The following is a 15,909-nucleotide window of genomic DNA, read 5'->3' on the forward strand; positions in this document are numbered from 1 at the left end:
ACCACTTTTTTTTCCTTTTTTTAAAAATACTGCTGTTAGTAAACTGGAAGTAAATCCAGTTTATTCCTTGTTACAGTGAAGCTTGGTTTTTAAGTAACCCATACAAGGTATTATAGTTCAAAACTCTCAAGTACTTACCGACTTGTCAGTGATTTCAGTGAAAATCAGGACGCCGGAGAAGCATTGACAGTGTGGGAATTTTCGCGATGTTTCAGAAGACGGTGTAATCTCGATCTGACTCGGCATTGTCGTGGTCATTGTCGTCAGGTAAAAGAAGATTTCGGCAATCTGCTAAGACTTTGACAGTCACCGGCAGTCGCCAAAAAAATCGCCTAAGTGGGACAGGCCCTTTACTGTACAAGATTTATAATTAACAGCGACACACCCAGGTTTAACACATACTGGAAGGTCTATGATGGATTTTCAACAAAACGTGCTTCCTGCATATAAATTCGAAAGAATATTAGATTTAATTAGAGTTCATATCTGGAATTCACAACCATTAAAGGTTGTTGAAATAAAATTCAATGAATGCCTTCAAACCAAAACAATACAAAACTGTGGGGCTCCACAGTGGTAGATATGCTACCTCATAGCACCAGAGACCGGGTTTAATCCTGACTACGCGTGCTGTTTGTACGGAGTTCGTACGCTCTCCCAATGACCGTGTGGAATTTCCCCGGGTGCACCGGTTTCCTCCCACACTCCAAAGACGTACAGGTTGTAGGTTAATTGGCTTAGGTAAAATTATCCCAAGTGTGTAGGATAGTGCGAATGTATGGTGGACCGAAGGGCCAGTTTTAACACTGTATCTCTAAAGTCTACAGTATAAAATGATTACTTCCAGGGCTATGAGAAAAAGCACAGAAATGGGGCCAACACGATTATTCAGAAACTGGCATGAATGACAGGGCACAACAATTTTATGATTCGGTGAGTAAATAATGGTATTTAGAGATGTTTTTTATAAAGTGTTACCTTTAATGGAAGGAGAGTTATTATTAAACACCAAATGTTTTTAGAATTTAACACAGCATTTGCTCTTAAGCCAGTTAACTTTGCTAATAAAATAATGATAAACGTAATCCATTTTGGAGACGACTGTACTTTAGAGAAATGCTCATATAACAAAAAACGAGTGCAGTTCCTTGTTGTAATTGATCCTTCATTCCAGAGCAGTCTATTTGCTGTTTCAAACATGCTCCTGACAAAACACAGACTTGGAGTTCAAATTGGTCCAGTGAAGTGTGATTTTTTTGTTGACAAAAAGGTGCCGGTACACATAAAAGGTGTGGAACATGCCCTTTGGCCCAACACACTGACCAACAGTCCCCATCAACACGAGTCCTACCTGCCTACTTTTGACCTATATCCGTCTAAACTTACCCTATCCATGTGCCTGTCCACATTTTTTTTAAACAATGTGATTGTACTTGCCTCAACTGCCCCCTCTAGTAGCTTGTTCCATATACTTACCACTCTGTGCAGTTGCTCCTCGGGTTCCTATTAAATCTTTCCCCCCTCACCTTAAACCTATGTCCTCTGGTCATCCTATACGCTACTGAAGGGCCTGACTGCTTAATTAAATTGATACGTTTTATACTTTAAACTTTAGTAATCTTTTTGTAATGTTAAAAACTCCATAAATGTGAAAATCTTACTTTAAAAAAACTTTTGAGAGGTGTCAGTAGGCCGTAACGGCGTACAATTCTTAATTGTTATCTGTATGTTTGTGTTGTCATTTGTGAGCGGAGCACCAAGGCACATTCCTTGTATCTGCATACTTGGCCAATAAACTTATTCATTCATTCATTCATTCAATGTCACAAAAAAAAGCACTGATCCATTGTAACTTGGCAGAATAAGACTCGTTAAACCTCTCTGGACTCCAGGACAAAGTTGATGCCCATCTCCCTCCTAGCCTTCAACCAATTCTTCCTCCAATCATCACACTTCTTGTCTTTTTACGTCAATGAATGTAGAATGATTTCCTTAAGTTTCAAAATTGTTCCGGCTGAGCTCCAAAGTTTCCACCTACATGAGGCTCATATTTCATACAACCACAGCACATTGAACCGAAGACCAGGATTTCCCCCTGAGCTGCTCTACTTGTGTAAGCTGGGTTTCTGTCACATTAAATTACAGCTGGAAATTCCTGACTCGAAACTCATCGTGCAGTCTGACAGCCTGAACTTACTTCTTCCTTGAACTAATTGACCCCTTAAGTCTTTTAGTCTTTCCTTCCTCCTATATGATCCCCAGGATTTTTAAATCTATTTTAGCATCACACAATCACCATCGCCCGACTTATCTTGTTACTAACTCTGTTATGCCTCAGTGTCCCTGCTTATTCAGCTGAGATTCTTTCTAGTTAGAACCACAGAGTCTTCGAGTGATACAGTGTGGAAACAGGTCCTTTGGCCCAACTTGCCCACACCGGCCAACATGTCCCAGTTACACTAGTCCCACCTGCCAACATTTGGTCCATATCCCTGCAAACCTGTCCTATCCATGTACCTGTCTCAGTGCTTCTTAAATGTTGGGATAGTCCCTGCCTCAACTACCTCCTCTGGCAGCTTGTTCCATACACCCACAACCCTTTGTGTGAAAAAGTTACCCCTCAGATTCCTATTCAATCTTTTCCCTCTCACCTAAACCTATGTCCTCTGGTCCTCGATTCCCCTACGCTGGGCAAGAACCTCTGTGCGTCTACCCGATCTATTCCTCTCATGATTTTGTATACTTCTATAAGATCACCCCTCATCCTCCTGCACTCCAAGGAATAGAGACCCAGCCTACTCAACCTCTGCCTGTAGCTCAGACCCTCTAGTCCTGGCAACATCCTCGTAAATCTTCTCTGTACACTTTCCAGCTTGACAACATCTTTTCTATAACACGGTGCCCAGAACTGAACACAATACTCTAAATGTGGTCTCACCAACGTCTTATACAACTGCAACATGACCTCACAACTTCTATACTCAGTACTCTGACTGATGAAGGCCAATGTGCCAAATATTATGAAAAATGTGTTCCCTCACTATGCAAGAGCACTTCATAAAAAGATTCTGAATCGGAAATTGCTCCATCACCCTGATATTGGCCACCACATTTTCACTAACAAAACATATCAGGTGAATGGTGTGGTTGTGGGATGATAAGGAGGCCAAAGGCTGAGAAAGTCTTCCTTGCAGGTGTGTCCTTCAAAACATTTCACCTGCTGGTCAATACTGACCCACAGTGGGGGAGGAGGGGAGCAGGATCACTGACCCACAATGGGGATAAGGGGAAACAGCCCCAGCGACCCACAGTGGGAGAGAAGGGGAGCAGGTCACTGGTGCACAGTGTGGACAAGGGGAGAGAAGGGGAGCAGGTCACTGGTCCACAGTGGGAGAGAAGGGGAGCAGGTCATTGGTGCACAGTGGGAGAGAAGGGGAGCAGGTCACTGGTGCACAGTGTGGACAAAGGGAGAGAAGGGGAGCAGGTCACTGGTGCACAGTGGGAGAGAAGGGGAGCAGGTCACTGGTGCACAGTGTGGACAAAGGGAGAGAAGGGGAACAGGTCACTGATCCACTGTGTGGACAAGGGGAGAGAAGGGGAACAGGTCACTGATCCACAGTGTGGACAAGGGGAGCAGGTCACTGGTCCACAGTGGGAGAGAAGGGGAGCAGGTCACTGATCCACAGTGTGGACAAGGGGAGAGAAGGGGAGCAGGTCACTGATCCACAGTGTGGACAAGGGGAGCAGGTCACTGGTCCACAGTGGGAGAGAAGGGGAGCAGGTCACTGGTGCACAGTGTGGACAAAGGGAGAGAAGGGGAACAGACTCCCATGGCTGGAATTTGGGCTTGGTCTTCATTCTGATGCCATTCCACCCACGTGGGAAAAAGTGACCTTTTATCTAGTCACTACCTCCCCATCTACGTGGAAGGGAAATATGTCCCATACAATCTTTATAACATTTTAAAATAACTCTCGTCAGTCGGGAATCGATTTAAAGCTTTGCTGAGATGATTGGAAAGATTGCAGAAATTCAGTAGGCCGACGAGTGGGGGTGGGGGCGTTTAATTGTCGTCAGACATGGATACATGGAGAGCTGAAAAAATCATTTATTTTATCTTCAGCACAGTTCTTCCTAAGCTTGTCCTTGATTTGAAGGATGTTGTTATCACCCAGCAAAGGCACACCAAGGCTGCAGAGTGTACACTCTCCAATTTGCTTTGAAGAAACTTGCCTTGGCTTTTCCCACAGAACCTCCTAGAGCTGCAATCTCTCGACCAGGAAGCACAAGGGCTGCTGGTTTATGGCTAAGCTCCACCCATTCCAGATCAGGACACACACGATCCGGGCCTGGAAGTACATCGGCATTCCCTCATTATCACAGAGCAGAGTCGCAGAGTCAGAGTCACAGACCCTCAGCCCAATTCATTCTTGCTGGCCAAGATGCCCCATCTAAGCTGGTTCAATTTTGCCGTCTGTAGCCCTCTAAAAGACACTCAGACAAGTACGTGGACAGGAAAGGTTGAAAGGTTGCTATTGTACCTACCTCAACTACTTCATCAGGCAGCTTGCTCCTTGTACACACTACCCTTCATGTGTCAAAGTTGCCCCTTAGGTTCCCCTCTCACCGTAAACCTAGGCCCTCTGGTTCTTGATTCCTCTACCCAAGGAAAAAGAATGTGCATTCATCCTATCTATTCCGTTCATTTTTAAAATATACCTCTATAAAGATCACCCCCATCCCCCTGTGGTCCAATCTCCCTCTATAGCTCAGGCCCTGAATCCTGGTAATATCCTCGCAAATCTTCTCTGCACTCTTTCCAACTTAATGGCATCTTTCCCATGGCAGGGTAACCAAACCTTTACACAATACTTCATGTATTGTGCGGCCTCACCAACGACTTATATAACTGTAACACAATGTCCCAATTTCTATAGGTAGACACAAAAATCTGGAGTAACTCAGCAGGCCAGGCAGCATCTCTGGAGAGAAAGAATGGGGGACGTTTCGGGTCGAGACCCTTCTTCAGTCTGTAGGGAGTCCCGCTGAGTTACTCCAGCATTTTGTGTCTACCTTCGATTTAAACCAGCATCTGCAGTTCTTTCCGACACATTCCTTCCCAATTTCTCTACTCAGTTCCCCAACTGATGAAGTCCAGCATACCAAAAGTCTTCTTCATCACCCTGTTTACCTAATATATACTGCTTTCTGGGAACTTATGTATTTGTATTCCTAGATCCCTCGACAGGACCCAACTATTCACTTTGACCTCCCAAAGTGAAACACCTCATACTAATCTGAATTAAACTCCATTTGCCTTTCCTTGGCCCATTTGGCCAACTGATCAAGATCGTGCTGTAATTTTTGATAACCACTTTCACTGTCTATGATGTCACCTACTTTAGAGTCATCTGCAAATTTACAAAACATGCCTTTCCCATTCTCACCTAATTGGTGATAGAAAACTACGCACAGCAATGGGCCCAGCACCAATCCCTAAGGCACACCATTTGTCACAGGCCTCCAGTCCGAAAACAACTTTCCACCACCACTTTCTGCTTCCTACCATAAAGCCGACTCTGGGTTGAAAAAGTAGTCCCTCTGGTTCCCCTGGCATGAATCCAGTTAACTGGTTCTTCTTGGATCCCGTTCAATCTAATCTTCCAGAGCAGCCTTCCATGCAGAATCTTTTCAAACACTTCATCTTTGCTGAAGTCCATATAGACAATGTCTATGGCCGTGTCCTCATCAACCTACTTGGTTACGTCATCAATAAATGTAACTAAATTTATGAGACATCATCTCGATGCACAAAACCATGCTGACCATCCCTGATCTGCCCCTATTTTTCCAAATGCATGTATATCTTCTCCCTCTGAATCCTCTCCAGTAACTTTCCAACCATAGCTGTTGGGCTCACTGGTCTACAGTTCCCAAGTTTTTCTTTGCAGCTCTTCTTAAACAGAGGCTCAACATTAGCCACCCTCCAGTCTTCCGGAACCTCACCCGTGTCTAATGACGATTCATATACTTCAGCCAGACTCCTGCAATTCCTTCTGCAAATTCTTTGTCGCTGGGTCAAAGCCCTGCAATTCCCTGTCCATCGAATGAGTACATTCACAATTCAGAAAAAAAAGGAGGCTGATGACTGCCGTTTCAAGGACAATTAGGGACAGAGCTTGGGTACTTGACCCGAGCCTGATGGGATCATCGCTATGTGTTAGGTTCAGGGTCAGATTGGGCCACCACCAAAAAAAAGTCCATGAGTTCAGGTCAGGCTCAGAATGTCTGTTTTAGTTTCATTTCTGAACTGGTATCTAACTACTCAAGTTCTGGCATGTAATCCCATAATTTAAAAAAATCTTTACCTGCTCTATGTAAATATATCTATCCTTCACTTTTTTATTCAGATCCATTTTGTTAACACTTGCTCTGTTGCACTTCCAACCACAATTTGTAATAAATGATTTTGTTTAACCGGGCGCATAAAAGATATCGAGTGGCCAGAATTGATCACACCAAAGAGCACTGCAAAATTTTATTCTTTGGTAATCAGCCTTCGTGGAACTCAGGTTCAGCCGGTAATCCTGCTGTTTTAACACGGATATTAGATTTCACCGTTCACAGGCAAATATCCAGCAGAGAAAAAACATCCAGAAAAGAAATGCACAGCTCCAGTGAGAACCTTTGGTAATCAAACGAGTTTGCAAGTACAAGTGAGCATTAAACAAGAGTCTATTTTGCTTCGGATTTCCAACCATAAAATCTAAACCGAAAGGTGTGAAATATACAGAGGTCTGACTCGGACAATGCGACTAAGCAGTCAGCATGACAAAGCACACTTACTGATAGAATATTCCAATGCTCCAAACCAGGCAGTCTTTATTCAATGTCAGTAGACATTGTGCGCTGTTGCCAGGTGAGGCGGTCTGAACAACCGACTCCCTGACAACAGTGCAAAATAATTTAAATACATTTTCTAAAAAAAATGCATTGGTACATTTTTGGGGAGACGGGTGGAATTAAGGTTTCAAAACCATCAGAAGTATAAGAGACATTATGAAATGAAGAGCCTCCTTTGCTTCCATACCTGCGTTCAGATGCAATAGTTTATCTCTTCGACATTTGAAACTTCTGCAACATATGGTTATTTTCAGAACAGGTAGATAACTCACACTGGCCAGGCTTACGTAAACTGTGCTCAGAGAAATGACACCAGACACCAGGTCCGAAACCTGCCTTTTGTTCACAGTCGCAGCTCGGAAACTACTTAATCTTGTCCACGGAATGTCAATGAAAACTGTCAATACATGTTTTCTAAAGGTTAAATTTACGTTTTAATATAAACAAGAATATCTTCAGCTTACCCACGAATGAAGTCTTTTTGCTGTTGAACAATCTGTTCAATCCATTTTTTAATCCACTTGTTACTTTACAATTTTAGCAGAGGCGACCTAGTGTTCAACATGGCTCTCAATCCCTCTCAGCCAAACAGCCACTCCACTAACTAATCACCATAAGTCCATCCTTCCCCAGTGAGGAATGTGCCACATTGCCAAGGGGGTGGGAAATCAGAAAATAAAGTCTGCCAAGAGCTATTAAAAAAAACCCCACAAAGATGTCCACTGATTTTAATCCTGCAGGAGACTCGAGTCTCAACAGCTATTAAACAGGAGATTGTCTGCAGACAAGGAGCAATTAAATAGTTTGCACACCCCTCCTCTTCCAACTCCCACTTTGTTTTTTAATCATTATCTTGATAACTGGTCGGAGATTTCTGCAAGCAAACTGATTTAAAGAGCATTATTTTCAGCTCTTGTAGAAAAGTGCGGGGTCTGAGATAAAGTGGGTCCTTAGCTGGGAGTGAAAGTTAGGAAGAGATCTGGCATATTCGGATATCACAGCATTTCAAAATCACCGCCTGCAGACCAGATTATTTAACTGATTTGATTCTGTTGTGCTAGCATAAGCAGAAAGAACCACGTTTATGTTACACTTCTCAAAACCATCTCAGTGCGTCATGTACAATTAATTACTGCAAAGTCCTGATCTTTGTTACTCAGTAGCCACGGCAAAACAGCAATTATTAACCCATTTTTGATTCTATGAGCATTCACAGTACAAAGCAGCTGCAAAACGTGTAATGAACAATGAGAAAATGGTGATTAAAGAATAGGCCTTAAATCTATTTCCTTGTTGTCCATTGAGTTTCACAGGTCAAAGTCTATGTTGTCTTATCAAAGCCAAACTCATCACAAAGAAAATATCCCACTCCCCTCATTGGAAATTATTTTCCTCAGCGGCTCTGCTGATGTATTGAGGTAATGGCATGAGAGAAAGTGGCGGCTCTGGGCTGAGTTTGCTGATCAGTGCAGTGGAGTTCCAGAGCCATCTTGTTACTGGCCATGGGGAAAGGCCATTTAGGACTGAGATGAGGAAAAACTTTTTCACCCAGAGAGTTGTGAATCTGTGGAATTCTCTGCCATAGAGGGCAGTGGAGGCCGATTCACTGGATGTTTTCAAGATAGAGTTAGATTTAGCTCTTAGAGCTAAAGGAATCAAGGGATATGGGGAAAAAGTAGCAAAAAGTACTGATTTTAGATGATCAGCCATGATCATATTGAATGGCGGTGCTGGCTCGAAGGGCCGAATGGCCAACTCCTGCACCTATTTTTCTACGGTTTTATGTTTCAATGTTTAAAAAAACAATCAAAGTTCACATTGCTCAGCACAGTGAAAGTGCACGTGTTAAAGCTTTTGGAGAAAAGGCAATCTTTCCTGTTCCCCCTCAATCTCGACTCAAACCAAAAAGATACACATTTTGTCTTCACAGGTGCTGCTGCACATACTGAGTTCTTCCAGCATTCTGCATTTTGTTCTGGATTCCAGCACCTGCGATTTATTTTGTTTTCAATTTGTTCTTCACCACCAAATTATAGTTTGAGAATATTTTGCAAAGCATAAAGTGCTGATCACCAAAATATGCTAAAATCCAAGTGTGTAATTTTCATAGAAAGACAGTGGATGCCAATTCACTGGATGAATTTAAAAGAGAGTAAGATAGAGCTCTAGGGGCTAGTGGAATCAAGGGATATGGGGAGAAGGCAGGCATGGGTTACATGAATGGCGGTGCTGACTTGAAGGACCAAATGTCCTCCTCCTGCAACTATTTTCTACGTTTCTATGTTTCTTTATGGTTGTTGAGACTCAACACAGTGCACACTGTGCAAAAAGTACATATATAACAACTAAACCTATCAGTACTAATATTGCACAATTACTTGATTCCTTTAGCAGCAACAAGATGAAATCTGGGGGATAAATTTCCAGTTGTTGTTTCCCAATCATCATAACTTTGGTCGAGGTTCCTCAGAAAAAAATGCAAATGTTACCTACAGCCTTTCTCTGGAAGATCTTTTCCTGAACATGCAAAGAACGATCAGGAAAACATCGGAAAAAATACACAAAATGCTGGAGTAACTCAGCGGGACAGGCAACATCCCTGGAGAGAAGGAATAGGTGGCATTTTGGGTTGAGACCCTTCTTCAGACCCGAAACATCATCCATTCCTTTACACCAGAGATGCTGCCTGTCCTGCACTGAGTTACTCCAGCATTTGTGTCTATCTTCTGTTTAAATCAGCATCTGCTGTTCCTTCCGACACGTAAGTAGAAATCCAATCTCTTAAAAATGTAGGTGCGCTCTTTAATAAGCAGTACCGACCGGCACGTTCAAAGATGTTTGTCTAGTCTGGCGGAACCTGGGTTTGTGCACACGCACAATGCAATGTGAGAACGGGGCCATAAATTACAGCGAATGTGTTATAGAAATGTAACATAGCTGAGAAATGTTAGTGATCTGATTAACCACAAGAATAGGTTAAGTGCAGAGCCCCTCCACTGCATCAGAACTATGTAATATTTATTCAAGGAGCAATCTTTCATGACTTCGGAGTGGGGGAGACAAGGCCAGATTTTGTTTTCAGGTGAAGGCGGGTAAGTTGCCACGAATAACTGAACAAAGGTTCACCGATTAACTCAGCACACATTTTAAAGGCACAGATTCTGGACTTGTTACATTCACTTTGATATTTAAGCTTTGGCATTATCAGGATGCGAGCATGAAATGTTGTTTTTATTGAAAGTGCTTATGTGAAAAAAAACATTGAGCAATGAATTGTATCTTCCTGTCAGTAATGGCGGGGCAGCTGATCCATTGAGTGTGGTCCAGCACTGCCAGGGCACTGAGCTAGGGTGTGCCAGATGGGAACATAGGAGACAAAGGAATTGCATTTGCTCGAATCCTGTGCAAAAACTCAGTGCTGGAGGAACTCAGTGGGTGCGACAGCATCCGTGGAAGGAATGGACAGGTGACAGTTCTGATTGGCATCCTTCTTTAGACTCTGGCGATATTCCAGGTCGGGGCTCTTCTTCAGACTGAAGGCTCTTGATCAGAAAGTTTGGAGGTCCATTCCCTCCACAGAAGCTGATTGACCCACTTTGTGTTGTGCTAGATGGGAGTTGCAGTAAATCGAGAACTGTTTGCCCTCATGGCATCTTAGAATTAAGTTTAAAAGATACTTTTAAAATATTAGCTGTTCATCTGACAATAGTAGCAGGTTAACCGGCCATTGTGAATTTCCCCCAGTGAGTGTTAGAATTGGCAGGGATAGTTGATGGGATTGTGGTCACCTGCAGAACCTCACACAGACAGCACCGGAGGTCAGGATTGAACCCAGTTCACTGACGGTTTTGAGCAGTAGCTCTACCAGCTGCATTAATGTAAATGGATACTTGGTGGTCAGCATGAATGGGCCGAAGGTCCCATTTGCACGTGTATTAAATCCATGGCTCGAAAATTCATATTAAGCTTTCTGCAGAATTACTACATATCAAGTAGCTTCTATGTTTTCACTCTTGGGTCTGTCAGTTATTCAAACGTATAGGGAAAAGGAGTACCTATGCTCTACTCACTCTCTGCTCAAGACTATGTAGACGGACACAATTTCAACTCCATTTTTAAATAATGTGATGACGTCATCATTGTTTGGCGAATTTTGGGTAATGATGAGTCAGAGTATCGGAGGGAGGTCGATCGTCTGACTGAATGGTGCCAGAACAACAACCTTGCTCTCAACGTCAGTAAGACCCAGGTGCTGATTATTGACATTAGAAGAGGGTCAAGGATACACAAACCTGTTTTCATCGATAGGATGGTGGTGGAGAGAGAGTCAACAACTTTAAGTGTAGGAAAGAACTGCATATGCTGGATTAATTCGAAGGTAGATGCACAATGCTGGAGTAACTCAGCGGGACAGGCAGCATCTCTGGAGAGAAGGAATGGGTGACGTTCCGGGTTGTCATCCATTCCTTCTCTCCAGAGATGCTGCCTGTCCTGCTGAGTTACTCCAGCATTTAGTGTCTACCGTCAACAACTTTAAATTCCTGGGCGTGCATATCTGTGAAGATCTGTCCTGGACCCAGCACACTGTTGCAATCATAAAGAAAGCCCTTACTTCCTTTGAAGATTGAGGAGATTCGGGATGTCAACGAATATTCGCAACTTTCTACAGGTGTGCGGTAGAAAGCATATTGACTGGTTGCATCACAACCTGGTTCAGCAACTCCAATGCCCAGGAATGAAGGAAATCACAAAATGTGGAGGACACTACTGAGTCTATCAAGGGTACTGATCTCCCCACATTGAAAGGATCAATAGGAGGCGCTGCCTCAAAAAGGTACCAAATTATGTGGACTCATGGAATTATAGAGAAGAGGTTATAAAGTGGTGTGTTTTATGGACAAAAAGGTCCATCATCAAGGACCCACACTTCCCTGGCCATGCTCTCATTTCACTCCTGCCATCAGGAATGAAGGGAAAGAAGTCTGAAAACTGTGACATTCAGGTTCAGGAACAGCTTCTTTACAACAACCATCAGGGTCTTGAACGCTACAAACAGCAACTAAACTTTGATCTACAAACTGTGTTGGTTGCACTAGGGAATTCGGGCAGTTGTTTTCTTTTGCACGAATATCAGGGGTTCTTTTTTTAAATTATTGAACATTTTCTTGTTTTTTAAAAATTATATTATCTATTTAGTGCTGTGTTTGCTGACTCGTTAGGCTGCTGCATGTAAGAATTTTGTTGTTCTGTTTCGGTACATTTGAAAATTAAACACTCTTGGCATATTCACTGTTGTAATGTGGGAAGCATAGCAAAAATCTGTGCACAGTAATATCCTGTAGGCAACTAGAAAGCGTTGTCATTTGCTTTCTCTACTGTGAACTTCATTTGGTGGGGTATGAGAAGGGTGTTCAAGGTAGACTTGCAATCACGACTGGGTGAAAGCAGGGACTCTGGGAGGAGAGGGAAGAAGGGCTCCATGAATACCAGGAGTTTATCTGCTGGGTGCCTTAGTCCAGTGCTGTACTGGAAGAGAAACAATGGTCAGACCCAGGACCAGGGAGCTCCCTCAACGTCTCCCTCAACCTTTCATATTGAGTGCTGTTGGGGGCAAGATATTTTCCAAAAATTACCGTGAGTAAACACTGAGAGAAACATAATGATATGGGATGATATTTCTGGGTTTGTTTAATTGCAGCCTACCAAATTATGTGGACTCATGGAATTATAGAGAAGAGGTTATAAAGTGGTGTGTTTTATGGACAGAGGTATGTGGGTAACACGGATCTTTAAAAAAAAATCCACTTGCTGTTTCATGCTGCTATAATATTTATTTGTAGTGTAGAACTGATTTAAAAGTTGGCAGATTCCTACTCTTATCAGATATTGTGTTACGCCGATCAACCCACTGTGTAGCAACATTATTTGAGAAATTGAAGGCCTTCTACTGGATTTTCCTACATGTATTACCTTTTGTTATTCTAAGAGAAATACACTGTGCAGTAATCTATCTAAAGTAACTCGTGGCAATGCTGTGTATCCGCACTCTAACAGGTAACATGCTGAATCAGGGAAAATCTGTAAAACATAGAAAACATAGAAAATAGGTTCAGGAGGAGGCCATTTGGCCCTTCAAGCCAGCACTGCCATTCATTGTGATCATGGCTGATCATCCACAATCAGTAACCTGTGCCTGCCTTCTCCCCATATCCCTTGATTCCACTAGCCCCTAGAGCTCTATCCAACTCTCTTTTAAATTCATCCAGTGAATTGGCCTCCACTGCCCTCTGTGGCAGAGAATTCCACAAATTCACATCTTCAGCCCAATTCTACATTATCCCTGCATCTCTTCCACCTTCTTGTTCAACACTGTGCTTCAATCATGAACAATTATCACTGATCAACATTGTACCGCAGATGGACACAAAGTGCCGGAGTAACTCAGCAGGTCAGGCAGCATCTCTGGAGAACATGGATCGGTGACGTTTCACAGAGTGCCGGAGTAACTCAGCGGGTCAGGCAGCATCTCTGGAGGAAAAGGATGGGTGACATTTTGGGCAAGAACCCTTCTCTATTCAATCCCAAAATCTCTTATTTCTGCAGAGATGCTGCCTGACCCATTGAGTCATTCCAGCACCTTGTGTCTATCTTTGGTATAAAGCAGCATCTACAGGTCTTTGTTTCGACATTTTACTGCACCCTGATTCAATTCCAGTTGTGTTAAGGTTAGGGTAATTTCCTTCCTAAAGGTACATCCTTTTATTCTGATACTGTGCCCTCTGGTCCGAGGCTCTCCCACCAGGGGAAGCATCCTTTTAGTTTTGAGATCCAGCACAGAAAATATAATTATTAAAAACCCTGGACACTTCAAATTGTTAGAAAGAAACTTCTCAAAGCAATATGGAATAATATTGTGACGAATGGCAGACAAGAAGTTACGTTATTAAAATTGCTTTGCTTCCTTCTATTAGTGGTAGATTTAAACAAATTAAAAATGCAAATCATGCAAATCAATCTTCAATGATCTGAGGACCGGGTAAAATTACACCCAGTGGCACAAATGACGATTCCTAACAGTGAGAACATGGGAAGTTGCTTGATAAATTGCTATTATTCAGAATCATCCTGGGATGTTGTAAAGGACACTTTATAATCACTAACATCATACTCAAATCTGCCTGCGCTGCACTGAACTGCGGGTTCATTTCGGGTCCAGATTCAAACAAGTATCATTTGTTTTTAAATTGCCCAGTGTAGAATCAAGACCCTATATTGCTTGGTAAGGACTCATTTTAAGGCCATACAACATGTGAGGAGGCTGTTAGGCCTATCACATTATTGCAGGATCTTTGAAAGAGTCTTTCAATCAGTCCCTTTGTCCTCACCAGGAAACTGCATATTTCCACTATTCAAGTAATTCCCCTTTGATAGTCATTGTTGAATCTGGTTTCACCATCCTTCCAGGATTATAACAATTCCAGGTTATTTCTTCCAAGAATTGCTTTGTTCATTTAAAAATATATAAACCACCTGCTTTTCAGACTGCTAATTTAGTGGTATGGTGGGAAATAAGGATATAGAAGTGAGATGAAAATGAACAGAAATAAACATGAATACATAGTTTGTTAGAAAGTCCCCTTACATCGCCATGAATGTCATGCATTTGCAAAGTGTTCGTACTGTCATATGGCACCATATTAAGTTCTTGCCACTAACAATAGAATGGTGGAGAGAAAAGATTAGAAAGACCTTATCGTATCCACTGAATAGCTAAGAATAGTGGGTCACATATTTTCAAGCAGCTCTGCAAAATTATGATTGTAATGATATCTTCAGGGAATTAATTATTCCGGCAATTTAAATCTGAATCTTAGACCCTTTATAAAGTAAAGTTCCCAAGTTTAAATAGGTATTTTTTCTCTTACATTTTTATTGCTCAGGATAGTTGACAAACCGTTCTAACTGTACTCTGTATTGTTCTCATGCACAAGCAGCTCGGCAACTTGTTCCAAATTACAGAGGACAGAGGTTCAAGATGAAGGGGAAAAGATTTAATAGGAATCTGAGGGGTAGCTTTTTCACACAAAGGGTGGTGGGCGTATGGAACAAGCTGCCAGAGGAGGTGGTAGAGGCTGGGACTATCCCAATGTTTAAGAAACAGTTAGACAGGTACTTGGATAGGACAGGCTTGGAGGGATATGGACCCTCCAGGCAGGTGGGACTAGTGGGACATTTTGGCTGGTGTGGGCAAGTTGGGCCGGAAGGTCTGTTTCCACACTGTATCATTCTATGACTTTACAGAATGAGAAAACAACGCGTGAAGTTGGATTTTTAGTGGAATTGGTTCAGGGAAGAATATTTGTCAGAGCAACAGAATAACTTCCTTCTCCTCTTTAAAAAGGGATCTTTCGTGGGGTCGGGGACTCCTTGTAACACTGTTACAAGTAGTGGCTCCACTTTGACACTTGGCCTGTGATAATGATCTTGGTGGTGTAGTTGGAATGGCCTCAACTGGTCTTCGATTGGAAAGAAGAAAAAATATCAGTAGGTACTGACTGCTAGTCACTGACGAGTAGGTGGGATGATACAGGTAAGACTCAATTAGCAAAATACAAAGTGCTGGAGGAACTCAGCGGGTCAGGCAGCATCTGTGGAGGTAATGGACAGGCGACGTTTTGGGTCAAGACAGATAGTAGTAGGGGGAGAATAGTGGAAAAGAGCTGGGACCGGGATAGATCCTGGCAAGCGATAGATGGATTCAGATGAGGGGGGTTTAATTGCCAGATGGGGGGAGTAAATGACAGGTTAGAGTTGAAAAAGAGGCAAAAGGGTGTCCAATTAGGAGAGAAAAAGAAGAACAAAATGTAAAGCTGGAGGGAGGTATATGGGTGGAAGGGAACTGGGGGAGGAGAAAGAGGGGATATAAAAGGGAAATGGGAGACTGGGGAGGTGGTAGATGAGTGTACAAAGGCAGGGAAAGGGGCAGAGTGATCAGAGTGAAATAGT

General features: G+C 42.7%; 2 protein-coding genes across 4 annotated transcripts in view; one reads left to right on the top strand and one right to left on the bottom strand.

Moving 5' to 3' along the window:
* The window catches only part of LOC144594813 (coiled-coil domain-containing protein 158-like), a 510,587-nt gene that overhangs the window by 135,249 nt on the left and 359,429 nt on the right, over positions 1–15,909 (top strand). The window lies entirely within an intron of this gene.
* Positions 1–15,909, bottom strand: part of shroom3 (shroom family member 3) — a 367,834-nt gene that overhangs the window by 117,098 nt on the left and 234,827 nt on the right. Inside the window, exon 1 of one of the 3 annotated variants that reach the window (XM_078401682.1) lies at positions 7,368–7,407. The exons of the other annotated variants lie outside the window; for them this stretch is intronic. The gene's annotated coding sequence lies outside the window, so the exon portion shown is untranslated. Of the gene's footprint in view, positions 1–7,367; positions 7,408–15,909 lie in introns of those variants that run through there. 3 annotated transcript variants of the gene reach the window in all.

Source organism: Rhinoraja longicauda, chromosome 1 (genome assembly GCF_053455715.1).
Source record: "Rhinoraja longicauda isolate Sanriku21f chromosome 1, sRhiLon1.1, whole genome shotgun sequence".
In the NCBI taxonomy this organism is placed as follows: domain Eukaryota; kingdom Metazoa; phylum Chordata; class Chondrichthyes; order Rajiformes; family Arhynchobatidae; genus Rhinoraja; species Rhinoraja longicauda.